Source organism: Rhinopithecus roxellana, chromosome 10 (genome assembly GCF_007565055.1).
Source record: "Rhinopithecus roxellana isolate Shanxi Qingling chromosome 10, ASM756505v1, whole genome shotgun sequence".
Taxonomy (NCBI): Eukaryota; Metazoa; Chordata; class Mammalia; order Primates; family Cercopithecidae; genus Rhinopithecus; species Rhinopithecus roxellana.
In genome coordinates, this window is record NC_044558.1 from 122,417,012 (window position 1) to 122,440,006 (window position 22,995).

General features: G+C 35.6%; 1 long non-coding RNA gene across 1 annotated transcript in view; it reads right to left on the reverse strand.

Moving 5' to 3' along the window:
• Positions 1–22,995, reverse strand: part of LOC115899928 — a 36,461-nt gene that overhangs the window by 908 nt on the left and 12,558 nt on the right. Inside the window, exon 3 of the long non-coding RNA XR_004059545.1 lies at positions 22,082–22,197. This is a non-coding gene — a long non-coding RNA (uncharacterized LOC115899928). The remainder of the gene's footprint in view (positions 1–22,081; positions 22,198–22,995) is intronic.

Sequence of the window (22,995 nt, forward strand, 5' to 3'; positions counted from 1 at the left end):
ACACGAGATTCTAAAGTGAAAATGAAGGAGATGGTCCATATTAACCATTATTGGGCCAAGCATGGTGGCTTATGCCTGTAATCCAATACTTCGGGAGGATGAGGTGGCAAGATATCTTCAGCCTAGGAGTTCAAGACCAGCCTGGGCAACATGGTGAGACTCCATCTCTATGAAAAACTTTAAAATTAGCTGGGTGTGATTGTGTGTGCCTGTAGTCCCAGCTACTCAGGAGGGTGAGGTAGGAGGATAGCTTGAGCCCAGGAGGTGGAGGCTGCAGTGAGCTGTGTTCACGCCCCTGCACTCCAATCTGGGTGACAGAGGAGGCTTGTCTCAATAAATCGAACAATATTATTATTGAGAACCACTAAAACTTTCAGGTTTTGTAAGTCTCTTTTTCCCTTTGGTACTCCCTAAACTCAACGTTGACAATGTTCAAGAATTTTGAGAATGCTTATTAAACAAAGAAGAAAAGTATGGTAGGTTCTGAAGAAAAAAGAAAAGAACACATCCCTTAATAAAGGTTTACCTTACTCTTGAAAGAACTCTTCGGCAACAATACTCAAGATTTTAAGAGAAAAGAAATGAAAAAGAAGACAAATTTAAGACATGATTCGATAAAACCCCAACTGTGAATCTGTAGAAAGACATTTAGGTTTAGACACAAGAGTTTTAAAAATGCCTAAGAGAGCTTTAGGGAAAAAAATTACAAAGGTTTGGATACAATAAACCAAAATTTCCCAAAGTAGAACCCTAGTCCCAATCATTGACTCTGAATGAGGGGTGACCTGTATTTTAAAGGATTAAGGAATGGAATGGAAAGAATTTGATAGTGCCTGCTTAACATCAAAATTTTGATTAAGTACAAATTTAATCAAAATTATCAATATTTTTAAATGTTCAAGAGTTTGATGTCAAGGAAATGCAATTCTAGATGAATTACAGAATTATAGAATTCTATTATAGATTATAGAAATAAAAAATACAGATTTTCCATTCAATTTAGATGCCCTGTTTCACAGAATCAGAATCAATAACTGAAAATCCATATACTTTGGAACAGCAAAATTATATCATGAAGATGTTGACTTAAGACTTAGGCCCAGATTTTCAGAGAGGTATCTGCAATCAGTGAAAAATAGAAACTAAGGTTGCCTCTTTTACTGACCTACTCTCTGAAAATAAAGTGCTTAATTTCTGAAAGGGTCCATCTAACTCTAGTCTTTTCCATGCATTTTAACCCCATTATCCATTGCATTGTCCCCATTTCCTCCTCTTGCCATCATCTATGCTCTGAGCAGAGCTGAGGGTCACCAAAGCCGTTGGGAGCAGGACCAGCAGCACCTTGATGGAAGCCATGATGTCCATCTCCCTTGATGCTGTAGGAACCTCAGACACAGTCCATAAAGGACTGGGTTGGGCACTTCTTACTCATATCTAATTGTCCATTTGCCCATCAGTCAGACTTGCTGAGTTGGTTTAAAAGTCTGGTCCAGCTCCTCAAAGGAAAACCATAAATTTAGTAAGATTCCTGAAAACAATTGTTCATCCTCCTCAACTGTTAGTTATAAGTATTAATCATTGTCTTTCATTAATTAGTATTCCACTCAGAACTATGGTTCTCTTTTCTGTTACCATATTCAATATGGTTCAAGTTGTCCAAACATCAATTACTTCTCGTCCTTTTCCTATAGAATGAGCCAATAGAATCATCAGGAAATCAAAGGTTAAAATCATAGAAATATAATCACAAGATAAAAGAACAGTAAGGCCTCAAGAAAGATTAGTGTGAGTATCTAACACGGCTTGGGTAAATGAAAGCAATTGCCAGTAAGAGACTGAAATCAACTTCAGACTCAGAAAACTGTAGCTATTTAGAATGTACTTGAGTTCATTATTTGAATGGACTGTGAAATCTTGAAACTAAACATAATCAGAATAATCAGTGGGTTGGAAAACAATATCATTCAAGAATCACTGAGTGAATTAAGAGTGTTCAGCTTGGAAAGAGAAGAATATGAGTAAGCATGATAGTTCCACATAGTTACATAGAACAAAAAGTCATCTTGTTTGTGTAGTTCTGGAAGATACAAAAAGAGCTATTGATTTTAAAAGGGGGATAATTTGTTGATAGTATAAAATAATTTTTATAATTATTTATCTTAAATAATTTTGAATTTTAAATTATCTTAAATAATTTTAATTACTTTAGAATAATATTAAAATAAATTTCTTAGAATTATTAAAACTTGAAACAATTGATTGAGCTATCCAGGGAAAATTAGTTTCTTATCCCTGAATGTGCTCAGGCACTAAGAGATCTATATCTAGCATGTAAAAAAAAAAAAAAAAGTTGAGATTCATTGGAATAGAATCACTGTATCCAACTATCTCTTTAAAACACAGTTAATGAAAGAAAGGATTCTTTTTCCTCTGGATGAAAATTTCATATTTTGTTTTTACAATTTTGTGTTCCCTTCTTTACATCTTCAATCTTCATTAATTCGGCTACCTGTAGCCAAAAAATCCTGAAGTTTCCGTTAGCGTAAAAAAGTCTTCCATAAACTTCTTTAATTTTCCTAACCTATTGAGCTACCCATTGTTCTTACTAAAACAATTGCTCACTTTTAAAAAAGTGTCCTGAAATTACTCTCCCTGGAGGTCACAGCTTGTCTCTGATCATCAAACTTAGTAATATTTTCTTAGCCCTTTTGTCTTTAACCTCTTTAAAATTTTGTATATTACTATATATTTCTTCCCTCTTACAGTTTTTTTTTCTTTTGACTTCTGTAACACTGAAATCACTTGATTATTTTTACATCCTTTTTGTGTCTGCTTTATTGAATATTCATTTTTAAATTATTACCTACAAGGTGGTGCAGGTACCACTGTCTACTTACCCAGTATCAATTTTTACCATTTTCTTTGCAGAAACCCAATACTGATCAGGGTGGCAACATTTCCTGTTAATAAATATTTATTTTCAGATTATTTTGCTGCTGGGGGTGACCATGTGGCATAATTCCAGAAAGTTAGAGGTTGGTTGAAGTCTACTGGATAGTGCTTCTGAGAGCCACTTTACATTCAGGTGGGGAGTGGAGGAAGAACAGATACCTGTGGCATAATATTTGACCATTTCCCATTGTTTCTAATTGCTTGAAATGCAGACACAATATCTTTTTTTTTTTTTTTTTTTTTTTTTGAGACGGAGTCTCGCTCTGCCACCCAGGCTGGAGTGCGGTGGCCGGATCTCAGCTCACTGCAAGCTCCGCCTCCCGGGTTCATGCATTCTCCTGCCTCAGCCTCCCAAGTAGCTGGGACTACAGGCGCCTGCCACCTCGCCTGGCTAGTTTTTTGTATTTTTTTTTTTAGTAGAGACGGGGTTTCACCGTGTTCGCCCGGATGGTCTCGATCTCCTGACCTCGTGATCCGCCCGTCTCGGCCTCCCAAAGTGCTGGGATTACAGGCTTGAGCCACCGCGCCCGGCCCAGACACAATATCTTAAATCTTAATGGCCATCTTGCAATATGGGACCATAAGATGAGGGTGAGTATCAACACGTTTTTTATGGTAGAAATAAAGATAGAAAGATCCCTAGTTCCTGATAGCATAACTAAACTTCCATACCAGCCCTGGCCTTGGGACATCTTGTTGCTTAGACAAAAATAATTGGTTAAGTTTCTAGTAGTTAGAAATGCTACATAATGAATGCATTTCCAGCTGACCCTTTAAGTTTCTAACTTTGACCTTAGAAATATCAATCATTTTCATCATTTCAACTGTCACGTCTACAGGAAGCATTCTTGCAGTAGACTGATTGTTAGGGTGGAACGCAAAACTTTATGTGTGCTGCTTAGATGACCAGAGGTTAAGAAAGCAAGACTGGGAAGTGCAACTCCTTATTTTCACAACTCCTTATTTTATAGGACTAGTCACTATTTATTTATTTATTTATTTATTGAGACAAGGTCTCACTCTGTTGCCCAGGAGGCTGGAGACTGAAGTGCAGTGTTATGTTCATGGTTCACTGCTGCTATCCTTTCAAAATTCTTAGGTTAAAATACGACCCCAATATGATGGTACTAGGAGGTGAAACCTTTGTAAGCTATTAGATCACAAAGGTGGAGTCCTCATGAATGGGATTAGTGCCATTAGGCCAGTACATGCAAATTCAAATCATCAACAGTAAATGGAGCACTCACATCTGCCTGTGGAAATCGGAGAAAATTTCATAAAGAGTGTGGCATTTCCAAAGAAGTCATAAATTAAAAGTTAAACGTCAGGTAGATAGCTGAATGATGAGTATTTCAGGAAATGTGTAAAGGAACAAAAAGAGTGAAAGAACATCCATATTTGAGACACTGAATATTGTTCAGTATTTCTGAATTATAATGTCTTAAGATAGAAAAGATTTGAAGTGAAAGGAGAAAAGACTGCATGTGTAGGCAGGGACCAAATGATAAAACCAGATGACAAAAGTTGTGTGTGCCATACAAAGATGGTGGTATTAATTATACTTTATGGAATGGGAGATAATTAACAAATATCACACAAAAAATAAGTTCATTAGAGCATCACATTTGAAAGATGATTCTTATGACTGTTGAGAAGAAAGTAGACTATTGCAATTCCCCCAAGAAACACACAGTGATAATTCAAATGAAGGGAAATACTAAACGAGATATTCCAGAAGTAGAGTAAAGATGATAAAATAAAAAAGCAAGTCAATTGAGTTTTCTGAGATTAATTTTATTTTTTGGTTTATACAACTGGCAACATTAAATTCAGCAAGATGGGTAATCAAAAGAATAAAAAAGCAGATTTGGAGAAAAGCTTAAGGTGACTGGATAAGAGTCATGTGGAATTTTCTAGTGTCTCACATGCACCTGGAAAATAGGTGCTCAACCAACATTACAGGAATAAATATTCTACTGTGTAGCTCAGGATTCGGCTTGGGGTGAAATATATGCTTTGGAGTCACAAATGTATAGGTGCTTAAAGCCATAGCAGTGAATGAAATAAACCCCAGTGTGTAAGTTAGACAAGAAAGGAAGAAGACAGTTAAAGACTCTCCTGAGAAAATTAAAGGTTAAGATACAGAAAAAATCAAGGAGCCCCGGGTGGGGATGCTATCAGAGAGTACTTAGTGACATCAACAGAAGAAGAAGTCAATTAAGATTAAGAATGAATAGTAGGCATTGTGTATGAGTAGCACAAAGTCTGCAGAAGAGAACATTATGATATAAAAGTGGAATTGGATCAAACAAGAAAGGCTTTTATGGAAAGTACAACTAGAAAAGCACAACTGAAATCCACTTAAGGCAGAAAGAAGCAAAAAATATTCACCAGAAAATCAAATAGCATGTGTTGTGGCCTATGTAAATATCTAGGACAGACAGTATGGAGTGGAATGTTGATTACAAATGAACAATTCAAAGCCAACCTGCTTGGGTTAAAATTGTGACTGTGTCACTTCCTAGTCACATAAACTTGAGAAAATTACTCAGTCTAATCTGGCCTCAGTTTCCTTGTGTATAAATTAGAAATGGTAATAGAGCTCACTTTTTTGGGTTCTCATGAAGATTGAGTCAAAATATGTAAAGGTCATTTAGTAAATGCTAGTTATTATTATAATAAATATGTGTCTAGAATGCAGTGGGAAAGAACATAACATAAAAATTGTAATGCAGTAACAGAAAGGAACAGAGAATGGGCAGTCAACATATAGATACTTTGGCACAGAAGCAAAAATGAAAGATTAGTAGAAAAAAATTTTCCTAGCTGGGAAAGTCACATGGAGACTATGATCCCATTTCTACATAAAAGGAATATATATGCACATATATATAATGATTTTTTTCACTCAGCATTTTGTTGAATGTAGTAGTGTGTTCATTTTCATTTTTATTAATAGCAGTGATCATTTTTCTTTCGTTTTCATTCATATAAATTGGTGCAAAACTAAGTGCAGTTTTGCCGTTACTTACTTTTGCACCAACCTAATATATGTCTGTGTGTGTATATATATATATGATATATATATGAGAGACAGATTTGTGTTCAGAAAATATTTCAAATTATAGACAAAAATGTTATTAGTGATTTATTGCTGGAAATGATATCGTGGTGGAAGTCAGTAACACTTTTTCTTTTTATGCTCCTATATTGTTTAAACTTTAATGATAACTTTTAATATTTTTAAAACACTGTTAAAAATGAAGACCCTAGCCAGCAAGCTGTAGTCTAATACAATGAAAAGGAACTGTTCTGCAATTTACCTTAAGCCTTAACTTCCTACTTCCTCATTTGCTTCTGCCAGGTTCAGATATTGGCCTTTAAGCATCACTTGAAGTCTAGTTTTTGCTCCGGTAAACACTTGACACCTTCCCTTCTATCATCCAATAATTAACTTATTTAGCCTTTAATTCCACATGGCTCTATGAGGCTTTGACCTTTACCTGCTTTCACCTGATAATTGACCTTCATTTTACTCCTTAAAGCTGTCTTCCAAATGTAACTTTTACCTTCACCCCCTGCTCTTTAGAACTGAGTCATGATCTTGATTTTAATATTCACATGCCCAAACTTGAGACTGATAATATATGCCCAAAGTATTGTGTAAGCCCTTTTAGCCATCTTATTATTTAATCTAATCTTGACAACCTGGAAAAATAGGTACTATTATCATTCCAATGTTGTAAGTAAATAAATTGAGGTATAGATTATATTTATCTCTTATAAAGCAGCAGTAATCAAAACATTATAGTGCTGGCATAATAACAAGCATATAGACTAATGGGACAGAATAGAACCCAGAAAGAAATTCATGCGTTTATATTCAACTAATCTTTGACAAGGCTTTCAAGAACACACAATGGGGGAAAGGATAATCTCTTCAATAAATGCTGTTGGAAGAGCTGGATATCAACATGCGGAAGAATGAAAGTAGACACTTATCTCACACCATCTATAACATTGCACTCAAAATGAGCTAAAGGCGAGATCAGAAACTGTAATACTACTTTAAAAAAAAAAACACAGAGGCCAGGCACGGTGGCTCACGCCTATAATCCCAGCACTTTGGGAAGCCAAGGTGAGCAGATCACAGGGTCAGTGTTCAAGACCAGCCTGGCCAATATGGTGAAACTCTGTCTCTACTAAAAATACAAAAATTAGCCTGGCATGATGGCGCACACCTGTAGTCCCGGCTACTTGGGAGGCTGAGGCAGAAGAATTGCTTGAACCCAAGAGATGGAGGTTGCAGTGAGCCGAGATCATGCCACTGCACTTCAGCCTGGGAAACAGAGCAAGATTCTGTCTCAAAAAACAAACCATAGAACAAAACTTCTTGACATTGGTCTGGTCAATGATTTTTTTGGACATGATCCCAAAAACACAGACGACAAAAGCAAAAATAAGGAAGTGAGCCTACATCAAAATAAAGACTTCTGCACACCAAAGGAAAATAATCAACAAAGTAAAGGAAACAGCCTACAGAAAGGGATAAAATATTTGCAAACCATGTATCTGATTAAGAATTAATATCCCAAATTCATGAGGAACTCAAATAACTACATAGCCATAAACAGCCCAATAACCCTATTAAAAAATGGGCAAAGGACCTGAATAGACATTTCTAAAAATAAAACATATAAATGGCCAACAGGTTAATGGAAAGGTGCTGAGCATCACAAAGCATTAGGGGAATGCATATCAAAACTGCAATGACATATCACCTTGTAACTATTAGAAAGACTATTATCAAAAGACAAAATATAAGTTTGTGCAAGGATGTGGAGGAAAGAGAACCGTTGTACACTGTTGGTGGAATTGTGAATTGGTACAGCCATTATGGAAAACCATACGGATGTTCTTCAAAGATTTTTGGAAAAGAAGTACCATATAATCCAACAATCCCATTTTTGAGTGTACGTGCAAAGGAAATCAAATCAATATGTTGAAGTCCTATGTTAATTGCTGTTCTAGTCATAATAGCCAAGATAACCTAAGTGTCCGTGGATGAATGATTTTTTCAAAAATAGTAAACACACACACACACACACATACACACAGGAATAGTATTCAGCTTATAAAAACAAGAAAATTCTACCTTTTGCAACAGCATAGATGAACCTGGAGGACATTATATTAAGCAAAATAAGCCAGACACAAAAAGACAAACACTGCATGATCTCACTTAAATGTGGAATCTAAGAGTCAAACTAAAAAAGCAGAGAGTAGAATGGTAGAAGAAATGAAGAGATATTGGTCAAAGGCACAAAGTTTCGGTTATGTGGATGAACAAGTTCTAGAGATCTAACATACATAGTGGTGACTATAGTTAATAATACTGTTTTGTATACTTGAAATTTGCTGATAGAGTAGAATTGTCTTATCACAAAACAAACAAAAGGTAACTATGTGAGATGAGAGATACATTAATTAGCTTCATTGTGGCAATCATTTCACAATATATATGTATATCAAAACATTAAGTTGTATATGTTAAATATACATAATTTTTATTTATCAGTAATACCTCAATAAAGCTGGGAAAAAAGTTGGAATATTTGGATTCATCGAAAGACATCATAAAGACAAAAAAAAAAGATGCAAAATGGGAGCACTTTTTTTTTTTTTGGAGTGAGGGCGAAGTTTTGCTCTTTTATCCAGGCTGGAGTGAAATGGCACGATCTCGGCTCACTGCAACCTCCGCCCCCAGGGTTCAAACACTGAGTACCTAGGATTACAGGTGTGTGCCATCATGCCCAGCTAATTTTTGCATTTTTAGTAGAGACGGAGTTTCACCATGTTGGCTAGGCTAGTCTCGAACTCTTGACCTCAGGTGGTCCACACCCTCGGCCTCCCAAAGTACTAGGATTACAGGCATGAGGCACTGCACCTGGCCGGAAGCACTATTTACAACACATATATTTAACACTTAGTAACCTAAATTTACATGAACTCCAAAAAATAAGGAAAACAACTCAATTTAAAAAAATGGCAAAAGACATGGAACAGGAATTGCACAGAAGAGGTAAATTCACATGGCCAATAAACATGAAAAGATGCTCAACCTAATTAATAACCAGGGGAATGCTTATGAGACAACAATAAAATACCACTTTTCCACCACTAGATAGGCAAAAGTAAAGGCCTGACAATGTACAAGAGTTCTTTTCTTGCATTTCCCTGGTAATTAATTATGTTGTGCACCTTTTGACGTAACTATTGGCCATTTGTATATCTTTTTTTGAGAAGTGTCTGTTGAAATACATTGCCTAATTTTAATTGGTTTGTTTTTTTTCTGTTGTAGGAATTTCTTATATATTTTTACTATTAACCTTTTACAGATACATGGTTTGCAAACATTTTCTCCCATTCAGTGGTTAACCTTTTCATTTTGTTGATTGTTCTCTTTGCTTTGCAGTAGCATTTTCATTTGATGTAATCCCATTCGTATACTGTTGATGGGAACGTAAATTGGGTCAACCAGTATGAAAAACAGTTTAGAGGTTTCTCAAAAAAATTTAAAATAGGGGTACCATATGATCCAGTAATTCCACTTCTGGGCATACACCAAAAATAATTGAAATTAGGATCTTGAAGAGATCTTAGCAATTTATGTTCATTGCAGCATTTTTCACAATAGCCAAAAAGTGGAAGCAACCTAAATGTTTACTAACGGATGAATGGAAAAAGAAAATATGGTATATACTTTTAAAACAAAAACTTTAGACAAATAAAATTTAACAGAGTTTATTTGAGCAAAGAACAATTTATTAATCGAGTAGTACTCAAAACAGAAAGAGGTTCAGAGAGCTTCGCACAGCAGCATGAACAGTGAGCTTCTTATATGACACAAAGGAAAGGCAAGCAGATGAATCACCTAATTGGCAAGAGTAAGGTGTTTGCCTTATTTGAGACTGGTGTGATGAGATATTTGCCTTATTTGTGTATGTTCTGATGAGTGGTTTCCAGTTGTATAATCAAATGGCTGTTCAAATGGCCGTTTAGTTGTTTGTGATTGGTTGAAGCTCTTTTTTGTTTTTTTCACTTTTGTCAATTACAATAAATTTTTCTAAGTTTCAATCATTTGTGACAACATGGAAGAACCTGGAAGACATTATGCTAAGTGAAATATATCAGACACAGAAGGACGAACACTACATTATGCCACCTATATGTGAAATCTAAAACAGTCAAACTCATAGAAGCAGAGAGCAGATCAGTGGTGACCAGAGGTTGGGGACAGGAAGATAAAGAAAGGCATTGGTCAAAGGGTAAAAAGTTTCAGTTATGCAACATACATTAATTCCTTCAGATCTACTATACAGCATAGTGCCTATAGTAATAATAGTGTGTTTATACTTAAAAATTTGTGAAGAGAGTAGATCTTATGTTTTCTTATCTGAAAAAACAAAGAGCATGGGAGGAAACTTTTGGAAGTGATAGATACATTTATGGTATTGATTGTGGGGATGGTTTCATGAATGTATATCTATTTCTAAATTTATCAAATTGTATAAATATGTATAGTTTTTTGTATGATAATCATGTCTCAATAAAACTTTTTATTTAAAGAAGTTGGACAAAAGCAGACTTGGCAGGGATGTGAAACAGGAATTTTTATACTGATTATAGAAGCAAAAATTATTAAACCATTCTAACACAAGTTGGCATTATCTTTTAAACCTAAACTAGTGCATACCCTATGACTCAGAAGAATAAAAATGAAGATATTGTTACTCATGTGTTATTTGAGACATTTCCAAGAATGTTGACAATAATGTCACTCAATAAAATATTGGAAGTAGTTCAAATCTCTATTATCCACACAATTCATAAACAGATACAATGTGTTCACTTGGTGAAATGGTATGTTGAGTAAAAATTAATCACATATACTGTCAATATGGAGGAATCATAAAAGTAGAATGTAGATAGATACAAAAAGCCTCAACAAAACAGTAACAAACTGAATCCAACAGCACATCAAAAAGCTTATCCACCATGATCAAGTAGGCTTTATTTCTTGGATACAAGGTTATATGAATCATCACATAAACAGAACTAAAAACAAAAAGAAACATCACCATTTCAACAGATGCAGAAAGGCTTTCAATAAAATTCAACATCCCTTCATGTTAAAACCCTAAAAAAGCTAGGTATTGAAGGTACATACCTCAAAATAATAACAGTCATCTATGACAAATTCACAGACAACATCATTACTGAAGAGGCAAAAGGTGGAAGATTCTCCTTGAGAACTGCAACAAGATAAGGATGCTCACTCTCAGCACTTTTATTTAACATAGTAGCTACAACAATCAGGCAAGACAAAGAAATAAAAGGCATCCAAATAGGAAGAGAGGAAATCAAACTATCTCTCTTTGCAGATATCTCTCTTTGCAATTGTGATTTTATACCTAGAAAACTTCAGAGTCTCTGCGCAAAAGCTCCTACATCTAATAAACAACTTTGGCAAAGTTTCGGGATACAAAATCAAAGTACAAAAATCAGTAGCATTTCTGTACACCAATAACATCCAAGCTGAGAGCCAAATCAAGAACACAATCTCATTCACAATAGCCATACATACACACAAAGTATCTAGGAATACAACTAACAAGGGAAGTGAAAGATCTTTACAAAGAGAATTGCAAACAGTACTCAAAGAAAGCAGAGATGATACAAACAAATTGAAACACATTCCATGCTCATGGATAGGAAGAATCAATACAGTTAAAATGGCCATATTGCTCAAAGCAATGTACAGATACAGTGCTGTTCCTATCAAACCACAAATGACATTTTTCCCAGAATTAGGAAAAGACATTCTAAAATTAATTTGGAATCAAAAAAAGAGCTCAAATAGCCAAAGCAATCCTAAGCAAGAAGAACAAAGCTGAAGGCATCACACAACTGGACTTCAGACTATACTATGAGGCTACAAGTAATGAAAACAGCATGGTACTTGTACAAAAACAGACATATAGACCAATGGAACAAGTTAGAGAACCCAGAAATAAAACTGCACATCTACAACCATTTGATCTTAGAAAAAGTCAACAATAACAAGCAATGGGAAAAAGACTCCCTATTCAATAAACTGTGCTGGGATAATTTGTTGGCCATATGCAGAAGATTGAAACTGGACCACTTCCTTTCACCATATACAAAAATCAACTCAAGATGGATTAAAGACTTAAATGTAAAACCTAAAATTATAAAAACCCTAGAAGAACACCTAGGAAATACCATTCTGGACATCTACCCTGGCAAAAACTTCATAGTGAAAACTCCAAAAGCAATTACAACAAAAACAAAAATTGACAAGTGGGACCTAATTAAACTAAAGAGCCTCTGCACAGCAAAAGAAACTATCAACAGAGTGAACATACAGTCTACGGAATGGGAGAAAATATTTGCAAACTATGCATCTGACAAAAGTCTACTAACCAGAAACTATAAGGAATTTAAATCAAAAAGTAAAAAACAACCCCATTAAAAATGAGCAAAGAACATGAACAGACACCTCTCAAAACAAGACAGACGTGTGGCCAACAAGCATATGAGAAAATGTCCAATGTCACTAATCATTAGGGAAATGCAAATCAAAACCACAAGGAAAAACCATCTCACACCAGTCAAAATGGCTATTACTAGAAAGTCAAAAACATCAGATACTGGCAAGATTGTGAAGAAAAGGGAATGATTATACACTGCTGGTGGGAATGTAAATTAGTTCAGCCCCTGTGGAAAGCAGCTTGGAGACTTCTCAAAGACCTTAAAATAGAACTATCCTTTGACCCAGCAATCCCATTGCTGGGTATATACCCAAGAGAATATAAATTGTTCTATCATAAAGACACATGCACTCACATATTCACTGCAGCACTTTTCACAATAGCAAAGACATGAAGTCAACCTAGATGCCCATCAACAGTGGACTGGATAAAGAAAATGTGGTACATATACATCACGGAATACTATGCCACTATAAAAAAAGAATAAGACCATGTCCTTTGCAGCAACAAAGATGGAGCTGGAGGTTATTATCCTACACAAAATAACACCCAAGCAGAAAACCAAGCATAGCATGTTCTCACTTATAAGTGAAAGATAAATATTGAGTACACATGGACATAAAGGCAACAATAGACACTGTGTCTACTTGAGGGTGGAAGGTGGGAGGAGGGTGAGAATTGAAAGGCTACCTATCAGGTATTATGCTGATTTTCTAGGTAACAAAGTTATCTGTACACCAAACATGCAATTTACCCATGCAACAAACCTGCACATGAACCCATTGAACCTAAAATAAAAGTTGAAAAAAAATAGAATGTGGGGTTAAAAAAAAATTCAAGCCACCTAATTCTGTGCATATATTACAATACCACGCTGTAAAACACAAGCCAACTAAGCAATATATTATTTAGAAGTATATAAATATGTTGTAAAGCTATCATTTTTATGGTAATTAGCTTGATTTAATCATTCTGCAATGTATACATATATCAAAACATCAAGTTGTACCCAATAAATATTTAATACGTATAGTTTTAAAAAATCAAAAAAGGCAACAGATAAAGAGATTCACAAATCACTTCATCTTTTTCCTTTTTTTTTTTTTTTTTTGAGATGGAGTCTTGCTCTGTCACCCAGGCTGGAGTGCAGTGGCGCGATCTCGGCTGCCTGCAAGCTCCGCCTCCTGGGTTCACGCCATTCTCCCGCCTCTGCCTCCTGAGAGGCTCGGACTACAGGTGCCCGCCACCACGCCTGGCTAATTTTCTGTATTTTTAGTAGAGACGGGCTTTCACCATGTTAGCCAGGATGGTCTTGATCTCCTGACCTCGTGATCCACCCGCCTCGGCCTCCCAAAGTGCTGGGATTACAGGCGTGAGCCATCACGCCCATCTTTTTCCTTTTAAAGTATGGCAGGAAAGTGTCACCAGTCATGAGACTAACAAAGAACAAAAAATTATCTGGTATTTATCATGCTATCACTAAAGTGACTCTAAGGTACGGAACAGCACTGATCTGATGCCATTTCCAACATTATGTGCAACTGTTGGGTTTTTTGTTTGTTTGGTTTTGCAGATACTGTGTTGTAAAACTATTATTAAAGGCAAGGGAATACAGGAAAATTTGGATTGTTACCTGCAGGGAGTTGGACTGAGAGATAAGCATACAGTCAGCTTTGAGTTATTAATGTTCTAAGTTGAGTGACAGATCATGAATATTCTATATAGATTTTAAGAGTTATTTCTATCAATCACAAATATGAAACATATTCTACTATAAGAAGGTTATATATACTATAAAAAGGTTATTATCATAATAATTTAGGTTTCAGGACATTATTACAAAGCAGGAGTGATAAAAGAGAAGTAAAAACTGTTCTGTTTACAATGCAAAATACTAGCTTCGCTGTGAAACTAAATTATTTCACAAATTATGAGCCACTTAGAAAAAATTATCTTCTTATCAATAAATCCAGACTGTACTCTCTGAGCATGCTGGATTTGTAAGATGAGAGTATATGTCTCCACCTGGTAGAGCCAGAATTATGGTGGAGCAAGAGAAGCACTTGCCCTGGGTACAAAATTTCAGGGGGTGTCAAAAAACTCAATAATCAACAACAATGCTATGTATTTATTTGTTTATTATTTTTATCAATAATTTTAATGCAACATTTAACAGTCAAAATTAACACAGAAAAATTCATAATTAGCAAACTGTTGAAATTTTAAATAAATACCAGTGCCTTACTGTATTAGATACTACAAATATTTTCATACTATCTATATTGAAACTAGAGGCAAAAGGGAAAATATATTCTCCTATATACATGTTTTTATATATTTTTAATGACTAATTTTTTTCCAGAACATTAAAGTAATGGGAAAATATACTGAAAAATTGAAAAGTAGATACATTGAAACTTACAAAATTATTTTTAAGTTTAATTATTTTTAATATCACAAAACCAGAATTTGTTATAATTTTAATTTCCTGGCTTTCATGGAAGCAAATACATCATAATATTTTTAAGATGACTTTCTCTGATTGTCTTGTTTTCAGTTAAGAGAATCGCCATGTTTGGATTCCTCAAGGATCTAGAACAAGAAATACCATTTGACTCAGTGATCCCATCACTGAGTATGTACCCAAAGGGTTATAAATCATGCTACTATAAAGATACATGCATATGTATGTTTATTGCAGCACTATTCACAATAGCAAAGACTTGGAACCAACCCAAATGTCCATCAATGATTAACTGGATTAAGAAAATGTGGCACATACATACCATGGAATACTATGCAGCCATAAAAAAGGATGAGCTCATGTCCTTTGTAGTGACATGGATGAAGCTGGAAACCATCATTCTGAGCAAACTATCCCAAGGACAGAAAACCAAACACCGAATGTTCTCACTCATAGGTGGGAGTTGAACAATGAGAACACTTGAACACAGGGCAGGGAACATTGCACACCGGGGCCTGTTATAGGGTGGGGGGTTGGGGGAGGGATAGCATTAAGAGAAAAAGCTAATGTAAATGACAAGTTAGTGGGTGCAGCAAACCAACACGGCACATGTATACATATGTAACAAACCTGCACATTGTGCACATGTACCCTAGAACTTAAATTTAAAAAAAAATGATCACAGAATGCTATTCTAAAATATTTACATGACGTATAAAACAGACTAGCTCCTTTTTGCTAATACTTCTGTGAGCATCTCAGAATGACTCCATGAAACTCTTTTGGTTTAATTTTCAACTGGGTAGAGAATTGTTAAATAAACTCTTAAAAGCATTGTAAAAAATAATAATAAAATTAAATTAAAAAAGAATCACCATGTTTTTTGATTTCACTTGACCAAATGATTAAATAAGTTTTAGTTAACTTCAGCTTGTTGAAACTTATTTTATAGGTTGCCACTGGGACACATGCTGAAAGCTGCCCTTTCTCTTATGGGTTTGTTTATTTATTTTTATTTTTGTTTTTATTTTACATGAGGGGCAGTAGGTGAGGTGTGGGGTGGGTGCGAAAGAGTGATTCCCCTTCCCCAACCCTGCAACCTCTGATTGCAACTCCCTTGACCTGGACAGCACCCTGGCTTCAGCTGACAATTTCTGATCATTCCCATTCCCTTCCCAGATTCTGCCCCAGCCTCTCTCTGCTGAGTTGCTTCTCCATTTCAGAACATCTCCTAGGGAAGTTCAGTCTGTCTTTGCTAGGTAGCCCACAAGTGCTCCACAGAAAGCATGCACCTTTCATCTGCTGGGGATAGGCATGAGGTTTCTTCTCAAATGCTGCCTTCTACTCTGCTGGGCAAAAGGGCTGTTCAACCAACCACTCACCTGAAGACATTTTTCTCAGGGGTGATTTAGACAATGATTAACTGGTACTCCTCAAATTCCAGAGAGCCATATTAAACTCTTGAGCCCCTCTTACTAAGCGGTCAGTGAGGAGGAAGCATTTTCTTCAACTCATCTCCATGGGGAGAGAGGAAAATTGTCACAGCATTCTCACCATTTTCCCCCCAAAGAACCTCTCTCTCTCATCTCCAGTCTGCTTGGTATACATTACCTAAAAGTAGGTATGGCACATTAGTTTTAAATAGGTTTTCAGCCACATGGCTTGCAAGTCCTGCTTAGGCCATCTAGTACCTTGTTTGAAAGGTAAGCAGAGTTAGTTTTAACCATCTAAGGGATTTCATAAAACTGAGAGTCTCATTTTAATGTTATTACACAAGTATGCTTGTACTTTACCTCTATAGAAACATGGCAAAGAGAATCACCTAAGAGGACCCACATTTCCTCGTAGACATTATACAACTTGGAATGCCAAACTAAAGCCTGTATCCATATTCCTCTACCATAAATTCTTGGGCATTTTAGGAGTTAAAATTGCAATAGGCATCACCCGTTGTCGTTCTGAAAATTCTCTGGGCATTACCATAGATTAATTATTTAGACTTTAGGAAACATACTTCAGTAGGAAGAGAAAGTTGCATCCCAGGACACAATCAAACCTAGAGGCAAGCCAACGTGATATCCTAGGATTTACTAGAGGTTTCGAAGATCAAAGAAGTCAAACTATTACAAAAATTGATGGCAAGGGAATCAGGTTAGAAATTGGCCTATGGGAATTGTAACAACCTGCATTGACATGACATAGATATTAGAACTAAGAACTGAAACCACCTGCATTAATATGACCTAGTTATTCTGAGAAAACTTAGTCTGGGAAAAATAAGCCTGTAAGACCAAAAATCACTTCACTTTGTGCTTCAGGAAATTCCTGAAAATCAACTTTTCTTAGGCAACAGTCTGTTCACCTGGACAAATAGCTTATTTAAAAACATTTATGGGCCAGGTGCAGTTGCTCATGCCTGTATTCCCAGCACTTTGGGACGCTGAGGCAGGAGAATTGGTTGAGGCCAGAAGTTCAAGACTAGCCTGGGCAACATAACAAAACCTCAAATCCTCATCTTTAAAAAAAGTAAGAAATGAAATAGCCAGGCATGGTGGCACACACCTGTAGTCCTAGCTACCTAGCCCTCGGGAGGCTGAGGTGGGAGGATAACTTGAGCCCAGGAGTTTGAGGCTGCAGTGAGCTATGATTGTGCCACTGCACTCCAGTAGTCTGGGCAACAGAGTGAGACCTTATCTCAAAAAAAAAAAAAAAAAAAAAGATTAGCTTCAAGACCCTCACTTTGATATGTCCACCAGTTCTAAATTATGCCATGAAATTTCCCCACGTCCAATCACTTCTCTATCCTGAAAGACCTTCCTTAAATCATTTGAGCCCATCTTTTAATATCTCCCACCCTGAATTCTTTTTTCTGAGATACTGCTAGAACTCTCTTAAGATGAAAAGATTGTCTCATTTTTGTGAAAGGTCAGTAGACAGAAACTTGCAGTGATTCTTTGTTGAAAGTTTGATTTCCTCAATGCTTTCTCCTTAGGCCCCGGACAAAATTACTTTCAGTACAAAGTTTTAATATTTTCCAATTCTACATTGTAATTTCTTCCATTTAGTCTAAACTTTTCCTTTTTAAAAATGTATACATCAGGAAAGAGAATAAAGGGAAAGATTGTTTTGACTCTTGCCTCCTTCTTTAATGTTATTATGGGGGAAGAACAGTAGTAATTCAAGAGTATTATATTCAGGGCACCCTGGTGGTATCCAACAGCGAAGTGAGCAGTGGTTTACTATGGAATTGAAAGATATGGGACAAATATACGTTGCTAAGAGCAACAATTAAGACAACAATCAAGACTGAAATTTCTACTCACCACTGTATCCAAGAGAAAGCTGTTGTTGAAAAGATTTGCAGAGGTGTGGGTGGTCAGCCTAAGTTTGGATAACATTAAAGAGCTTCCTTATGTTGTCTTTGCTTCTGCTGATACGGTTTCTCTTTAGCTCTGCCTTCTAGTGCTACGTATTTCTCAGACTACTCTTTTCCAGGGGGACATTCTTTTCTCTTTATTGGTCATCCACTGGCTTAAACTCAGTTGTTTTCTTTTCCTTTTTTATTTTTTTATTGTACTTTAAGTTCTAGGGTACATGTGCACAACGTGCAGGTTTGTTACATATGTATACATATGCCATGTTGGTGTGCTGCACCCATTAACTCGTCATTTACATTAGGTATATGGGCCCGTAACTCAGTTGTTTTCTTACTGGTACTATAACTGGTCCTAAATTTACTGTAAATGTATATTTACAGTAGTGGCTAGAGTCACTTCTATTAAAAATTTATTTTGTCTCAAAACGGCTCATAGGACCCTGCTTCACCACTTTTCTGGGCACAAGCACTGTTTCCACTTCTCTTGTTTTTTGTTATTTGTTTTTGCTCACCACACCTCACCTTGGAGTGTAGAAGTCTAAAACAGGGCACTTAAAAATAGTTTCATGAACAAATATTTAAAGTGATAGATAGCTCAATTACAATGATTTGATCTTTAAAAATTATATGAATGTATTTGATTATCATATGCAATTTTAAAATATGTTCATTGATCATGTATCAATAAAAAAATTAATACAAATCTCACAAAATCCCCTAAAAACATCATTACAACTGAAATATTTAATGTTTATTTTTTCTTTTCTGTTAATGGCATTCATCCTACAATCAATGCGTATTTTAATGAAGCTAGCTGTTTTTCAATATTAAAGTTATGTGACATTAAAGTGATGTTATATCTTACAATAAATGAAATCATAGAATTGAGGAAGTAAATATGTGCACACCACTGCCATTCTCCCTGACGCAATAAGCAAAAACACTTGCTTCCACTAGTTTATTGGATTTAAGAATGATCACCTTGCTAACTGTATCAGAATTAGGATTAAAGTAATATAACCTCAAAAATGTGGTAATATGTTATTCGATTTATTCTATGAATAAATTTTTTTTTTATTTTGCTAAATGAGAAAAAAATGCATTTGCCTAGAGAAGCAAGCTTGGAGAAACAGAAGAGTTACTTCCCAATATGTACTTCTTTCTAGAAGTACAAAATATTGAAGAGCAGGCAGGTCCAGAAACAGAAAAGCTGTAAATTCATCCACTTAAGGCATGAGACCACCTTATTCTCTAAGCAGGTAACGTGGAAGAATATTGATTATTTCTCAGTGTATGTTGTTTAAAAGTGGAGATTTAATAATAACTGAAATAGAAAGTATATTCTAAATTTTTCACTATTTGTACCAGTCACCATGGGTTTATTTTTTAAACAAATATTATAAACAATTATTACATAAAAAATTTCAAGATCGGTATTTGTTTAATATGATTGACCTAGAAAAGTTTTAATCTCTTTTCCCTTCTGCAATTCCATTAGGAGCTAACACAGGAAAATGAAATGGAAGGATATTTAAATAGCAAATGGCTTTTATTTTCTGTGTGTCAATGCCTTGACATCTGAGGCCTTGCTCACCCTGGGGAGACCAAACCTCGCAGGATTAGCCAATTCTTAGAGACAGCAAGCAACCCATCCAGTGAGCTTGCTTTACAAAGGCAAATCAATTCAATGTCCACCCCACAACCAGCTCCTTTGGGCTCTCACACTCCAGACCACTATCCACCTGTCCTAATCACCCCAGGGTCTCAGACAACCAGGAACAGTCTATATAACCCAGAGCCCACTGAAACAAACTAGCTAATCCTTAACCTTCTTATCCTGCATCAACCATTCCTTCCCACAGAAACCACAATGAAAGATCTTGCCCACAGTCCTCTCCTGCTCCCTCTGCCGCCTGACTGTCATGGAGGCTTCCATGTGTGACCACCCACATTGTGTGTCCCATTCTCTTGGGATTTGCAAATAACACACTATCTCTTCAGTGGTAGTCATCTTCTGATCTGTTGGTCTTACCATACCTAAATAATAATAATGCTTATATTAAAACATGTATATTTAAATATTATATATATTAAAAATTATTTGTAATAGCAAAAAAATTATAGCCATTTACATGGCCCCCAGCAGAGGAATGCTGGAGTTAATTCTAATATATCTAATTGTATAAAATCCTAAGCAGTAGTTAAAAAAAAGAATGAGGCAGTTCTTTACAAATTGACATGGAATTATCTCCAAGACATATTGTTAAGTAAGAAACTAAAGCTGGAACACAATGGATATGCTATGATGCATACATTATGTTTAATTAAGTACACAAAATAACAGTATGTATTTATAAATGTTCTTAAACATAAAGACACCCCAAAAGGCCTGTTTGGATAATAAATCAAATAGATTATAGTATTTATTTTAAGGTAAGTCAAGAAGGATTTTTAATTTGTTCATAATTTTTAAAAATATGTTTACACTGAGAATGACTTTATATATTAATTGTGGAATTCAAAGTAAATAAAAATAAATTTTAAAAGTTGATAGCTAAGCTACATAGCTCATGGTAGTAGGAAGTAGTCTTACTTAGTAAGCAGCTAAAGTGGCCAATTCTAATTTTTCACTAGCATTATCATCAACCTACCCCTTGCTATTCAAAGTGCCTAAGACCCACCATGTTTAGGGCCAATTAGATACTAACAGCAAGATTAGTCTTATCTCATCACTCCAGCTGCAAGCTCACTTTCCTTTCAGTACTACGGGAACACAATAATTTTCTTCCTCATTGACTCAGTAAAACAAAATCAGAATTACAGCTTTGCAGAGGAGTATATTGAATGTAAGCCTTGAGCAACGATACAATGCTGAGCTATATGCAACTTTTGGCTACTACCTTTTAGTAAACATAATTTGTCTTTTTATTCTAACAAGTTTTCTTTGAAAAAGTATAAAAGAAACATACTAATATTTATGTGGAATTCTTTTTTCTGGAGTTTCTTCTTCCCCATCACTGAATAAAATATAAAAACAAATGAGAATATTTGCCAGCATAGTCAGCTATAGCTTCTACCAGCAATTTCTTTGTTCTTTGAATTCGTACAAGTTACTGTCCATATGATTCATGCATTTTCATGCCATATTATGAAGCATGTCTGTGCAAAGGTAGGCTTCATTAAAGTTCATTAATTATTTCTTAAATGAACAAGTTCAAATTATACAAATGGGAAAAATTTGTCAATTTGAAGTGGACATCATAAGAGATGGCTCCCATGGATCTCACTAATCTACTTTGTGCCTTAACTTAAGCAGATTAGTAAATGTCATTGGCATGGATTTCTTCTATATATTTCCCCAAAACAAATAGTAAAAGATTAGATCAATATCAAATGAAAGATTAAAATAATACCAATTACATACAAGAGAAAACAGGAACAAAGAACCTGTATGGCAGGTGGACTTTCAGAATTATCCGCAGGCCATTTCGATGATTAAATTGAAATGTGTGTTTTCTGAATATTTTCCAGAATCCCTTAGATTTCATATTCTAAAGAAACTTTGGGGATGCCCCATTGGGCCATAGATATCCCAACTGGACAGCAGAGAAGACCGCATGCTTTGCTAATCCAGTTATTTCCGGTACCCTTAGAACTCAAAATTAATTAAAACCCCTGAATGAGACACAGAGCTCACAAATAGATGATGCTGACCTTTTAATATGCAGATTTTAAGAACAACACTTGAGAGAGTAATGTTTGGACTGAGATGAGTCAAGAAGAATAAGCTCAATGATGCCTCCGTCTGATTCCATTTCTCCATCCAATATCTGGGAGGAAAACAGAGAAGAAAGTAGTTCAACCAAGGCTTAAAAACTGATGCCTAACTTTTAAGTAACATGAGATTCATGCTTTCTTTTCCTTAGAGATGGAAGGGGTGCAGAAGGGAATAAAAGAAAGGAAAAGTTCTGGTTGCTTAGTGAAGGATAAAGAACATATGCTAATATTACCAACTGCATAACCATAGAGGTTGCATCTGTCCTGTCCATTCCTGCATTCTCAGTATATGACATATTGTGGGCATCCAATGTTAACTGAATGAATAAATAATTGAAATCAGGTGGCATATATGTGGAATTTCTTCAGAGATGGCATGCCCTTTTATATGTTATAGAGAAAGTGGACTATATTCTAGACCATTCTAACTATAAATTCTATACTATAGTTATAATAGAATATAAAATATGAGGTTGGGTTGGAAGAATACTAAGACAAAAGATACAGAAAGTATTTTTCAGAGAGTCAGAGAACGGATGAGGAGATCATGTTGCCCCATACTTACTTATGCCTTAGATTGTGGAGGTGAATTGAAAAATACAGGGTCAATCATAAGAGGATATGTGTACCTCAGGCCACATCTAAAGGTACCACAGCACTTCATAAGATCTCTGCAGTCATAATCATTTATACAAGGAACCCCAGAACAATAGGTGGAAATCTTAGATTGTTGCTTAGAGGCCTGTTTGCCCAGACGGGATCTAAATTTCTTTTGACTTCAGTCTTGACTGTGGCTCTGTTGCTTCGTGTCAAAAGATTCTATACATTCAGGACATGTACCTGGCTTGCCC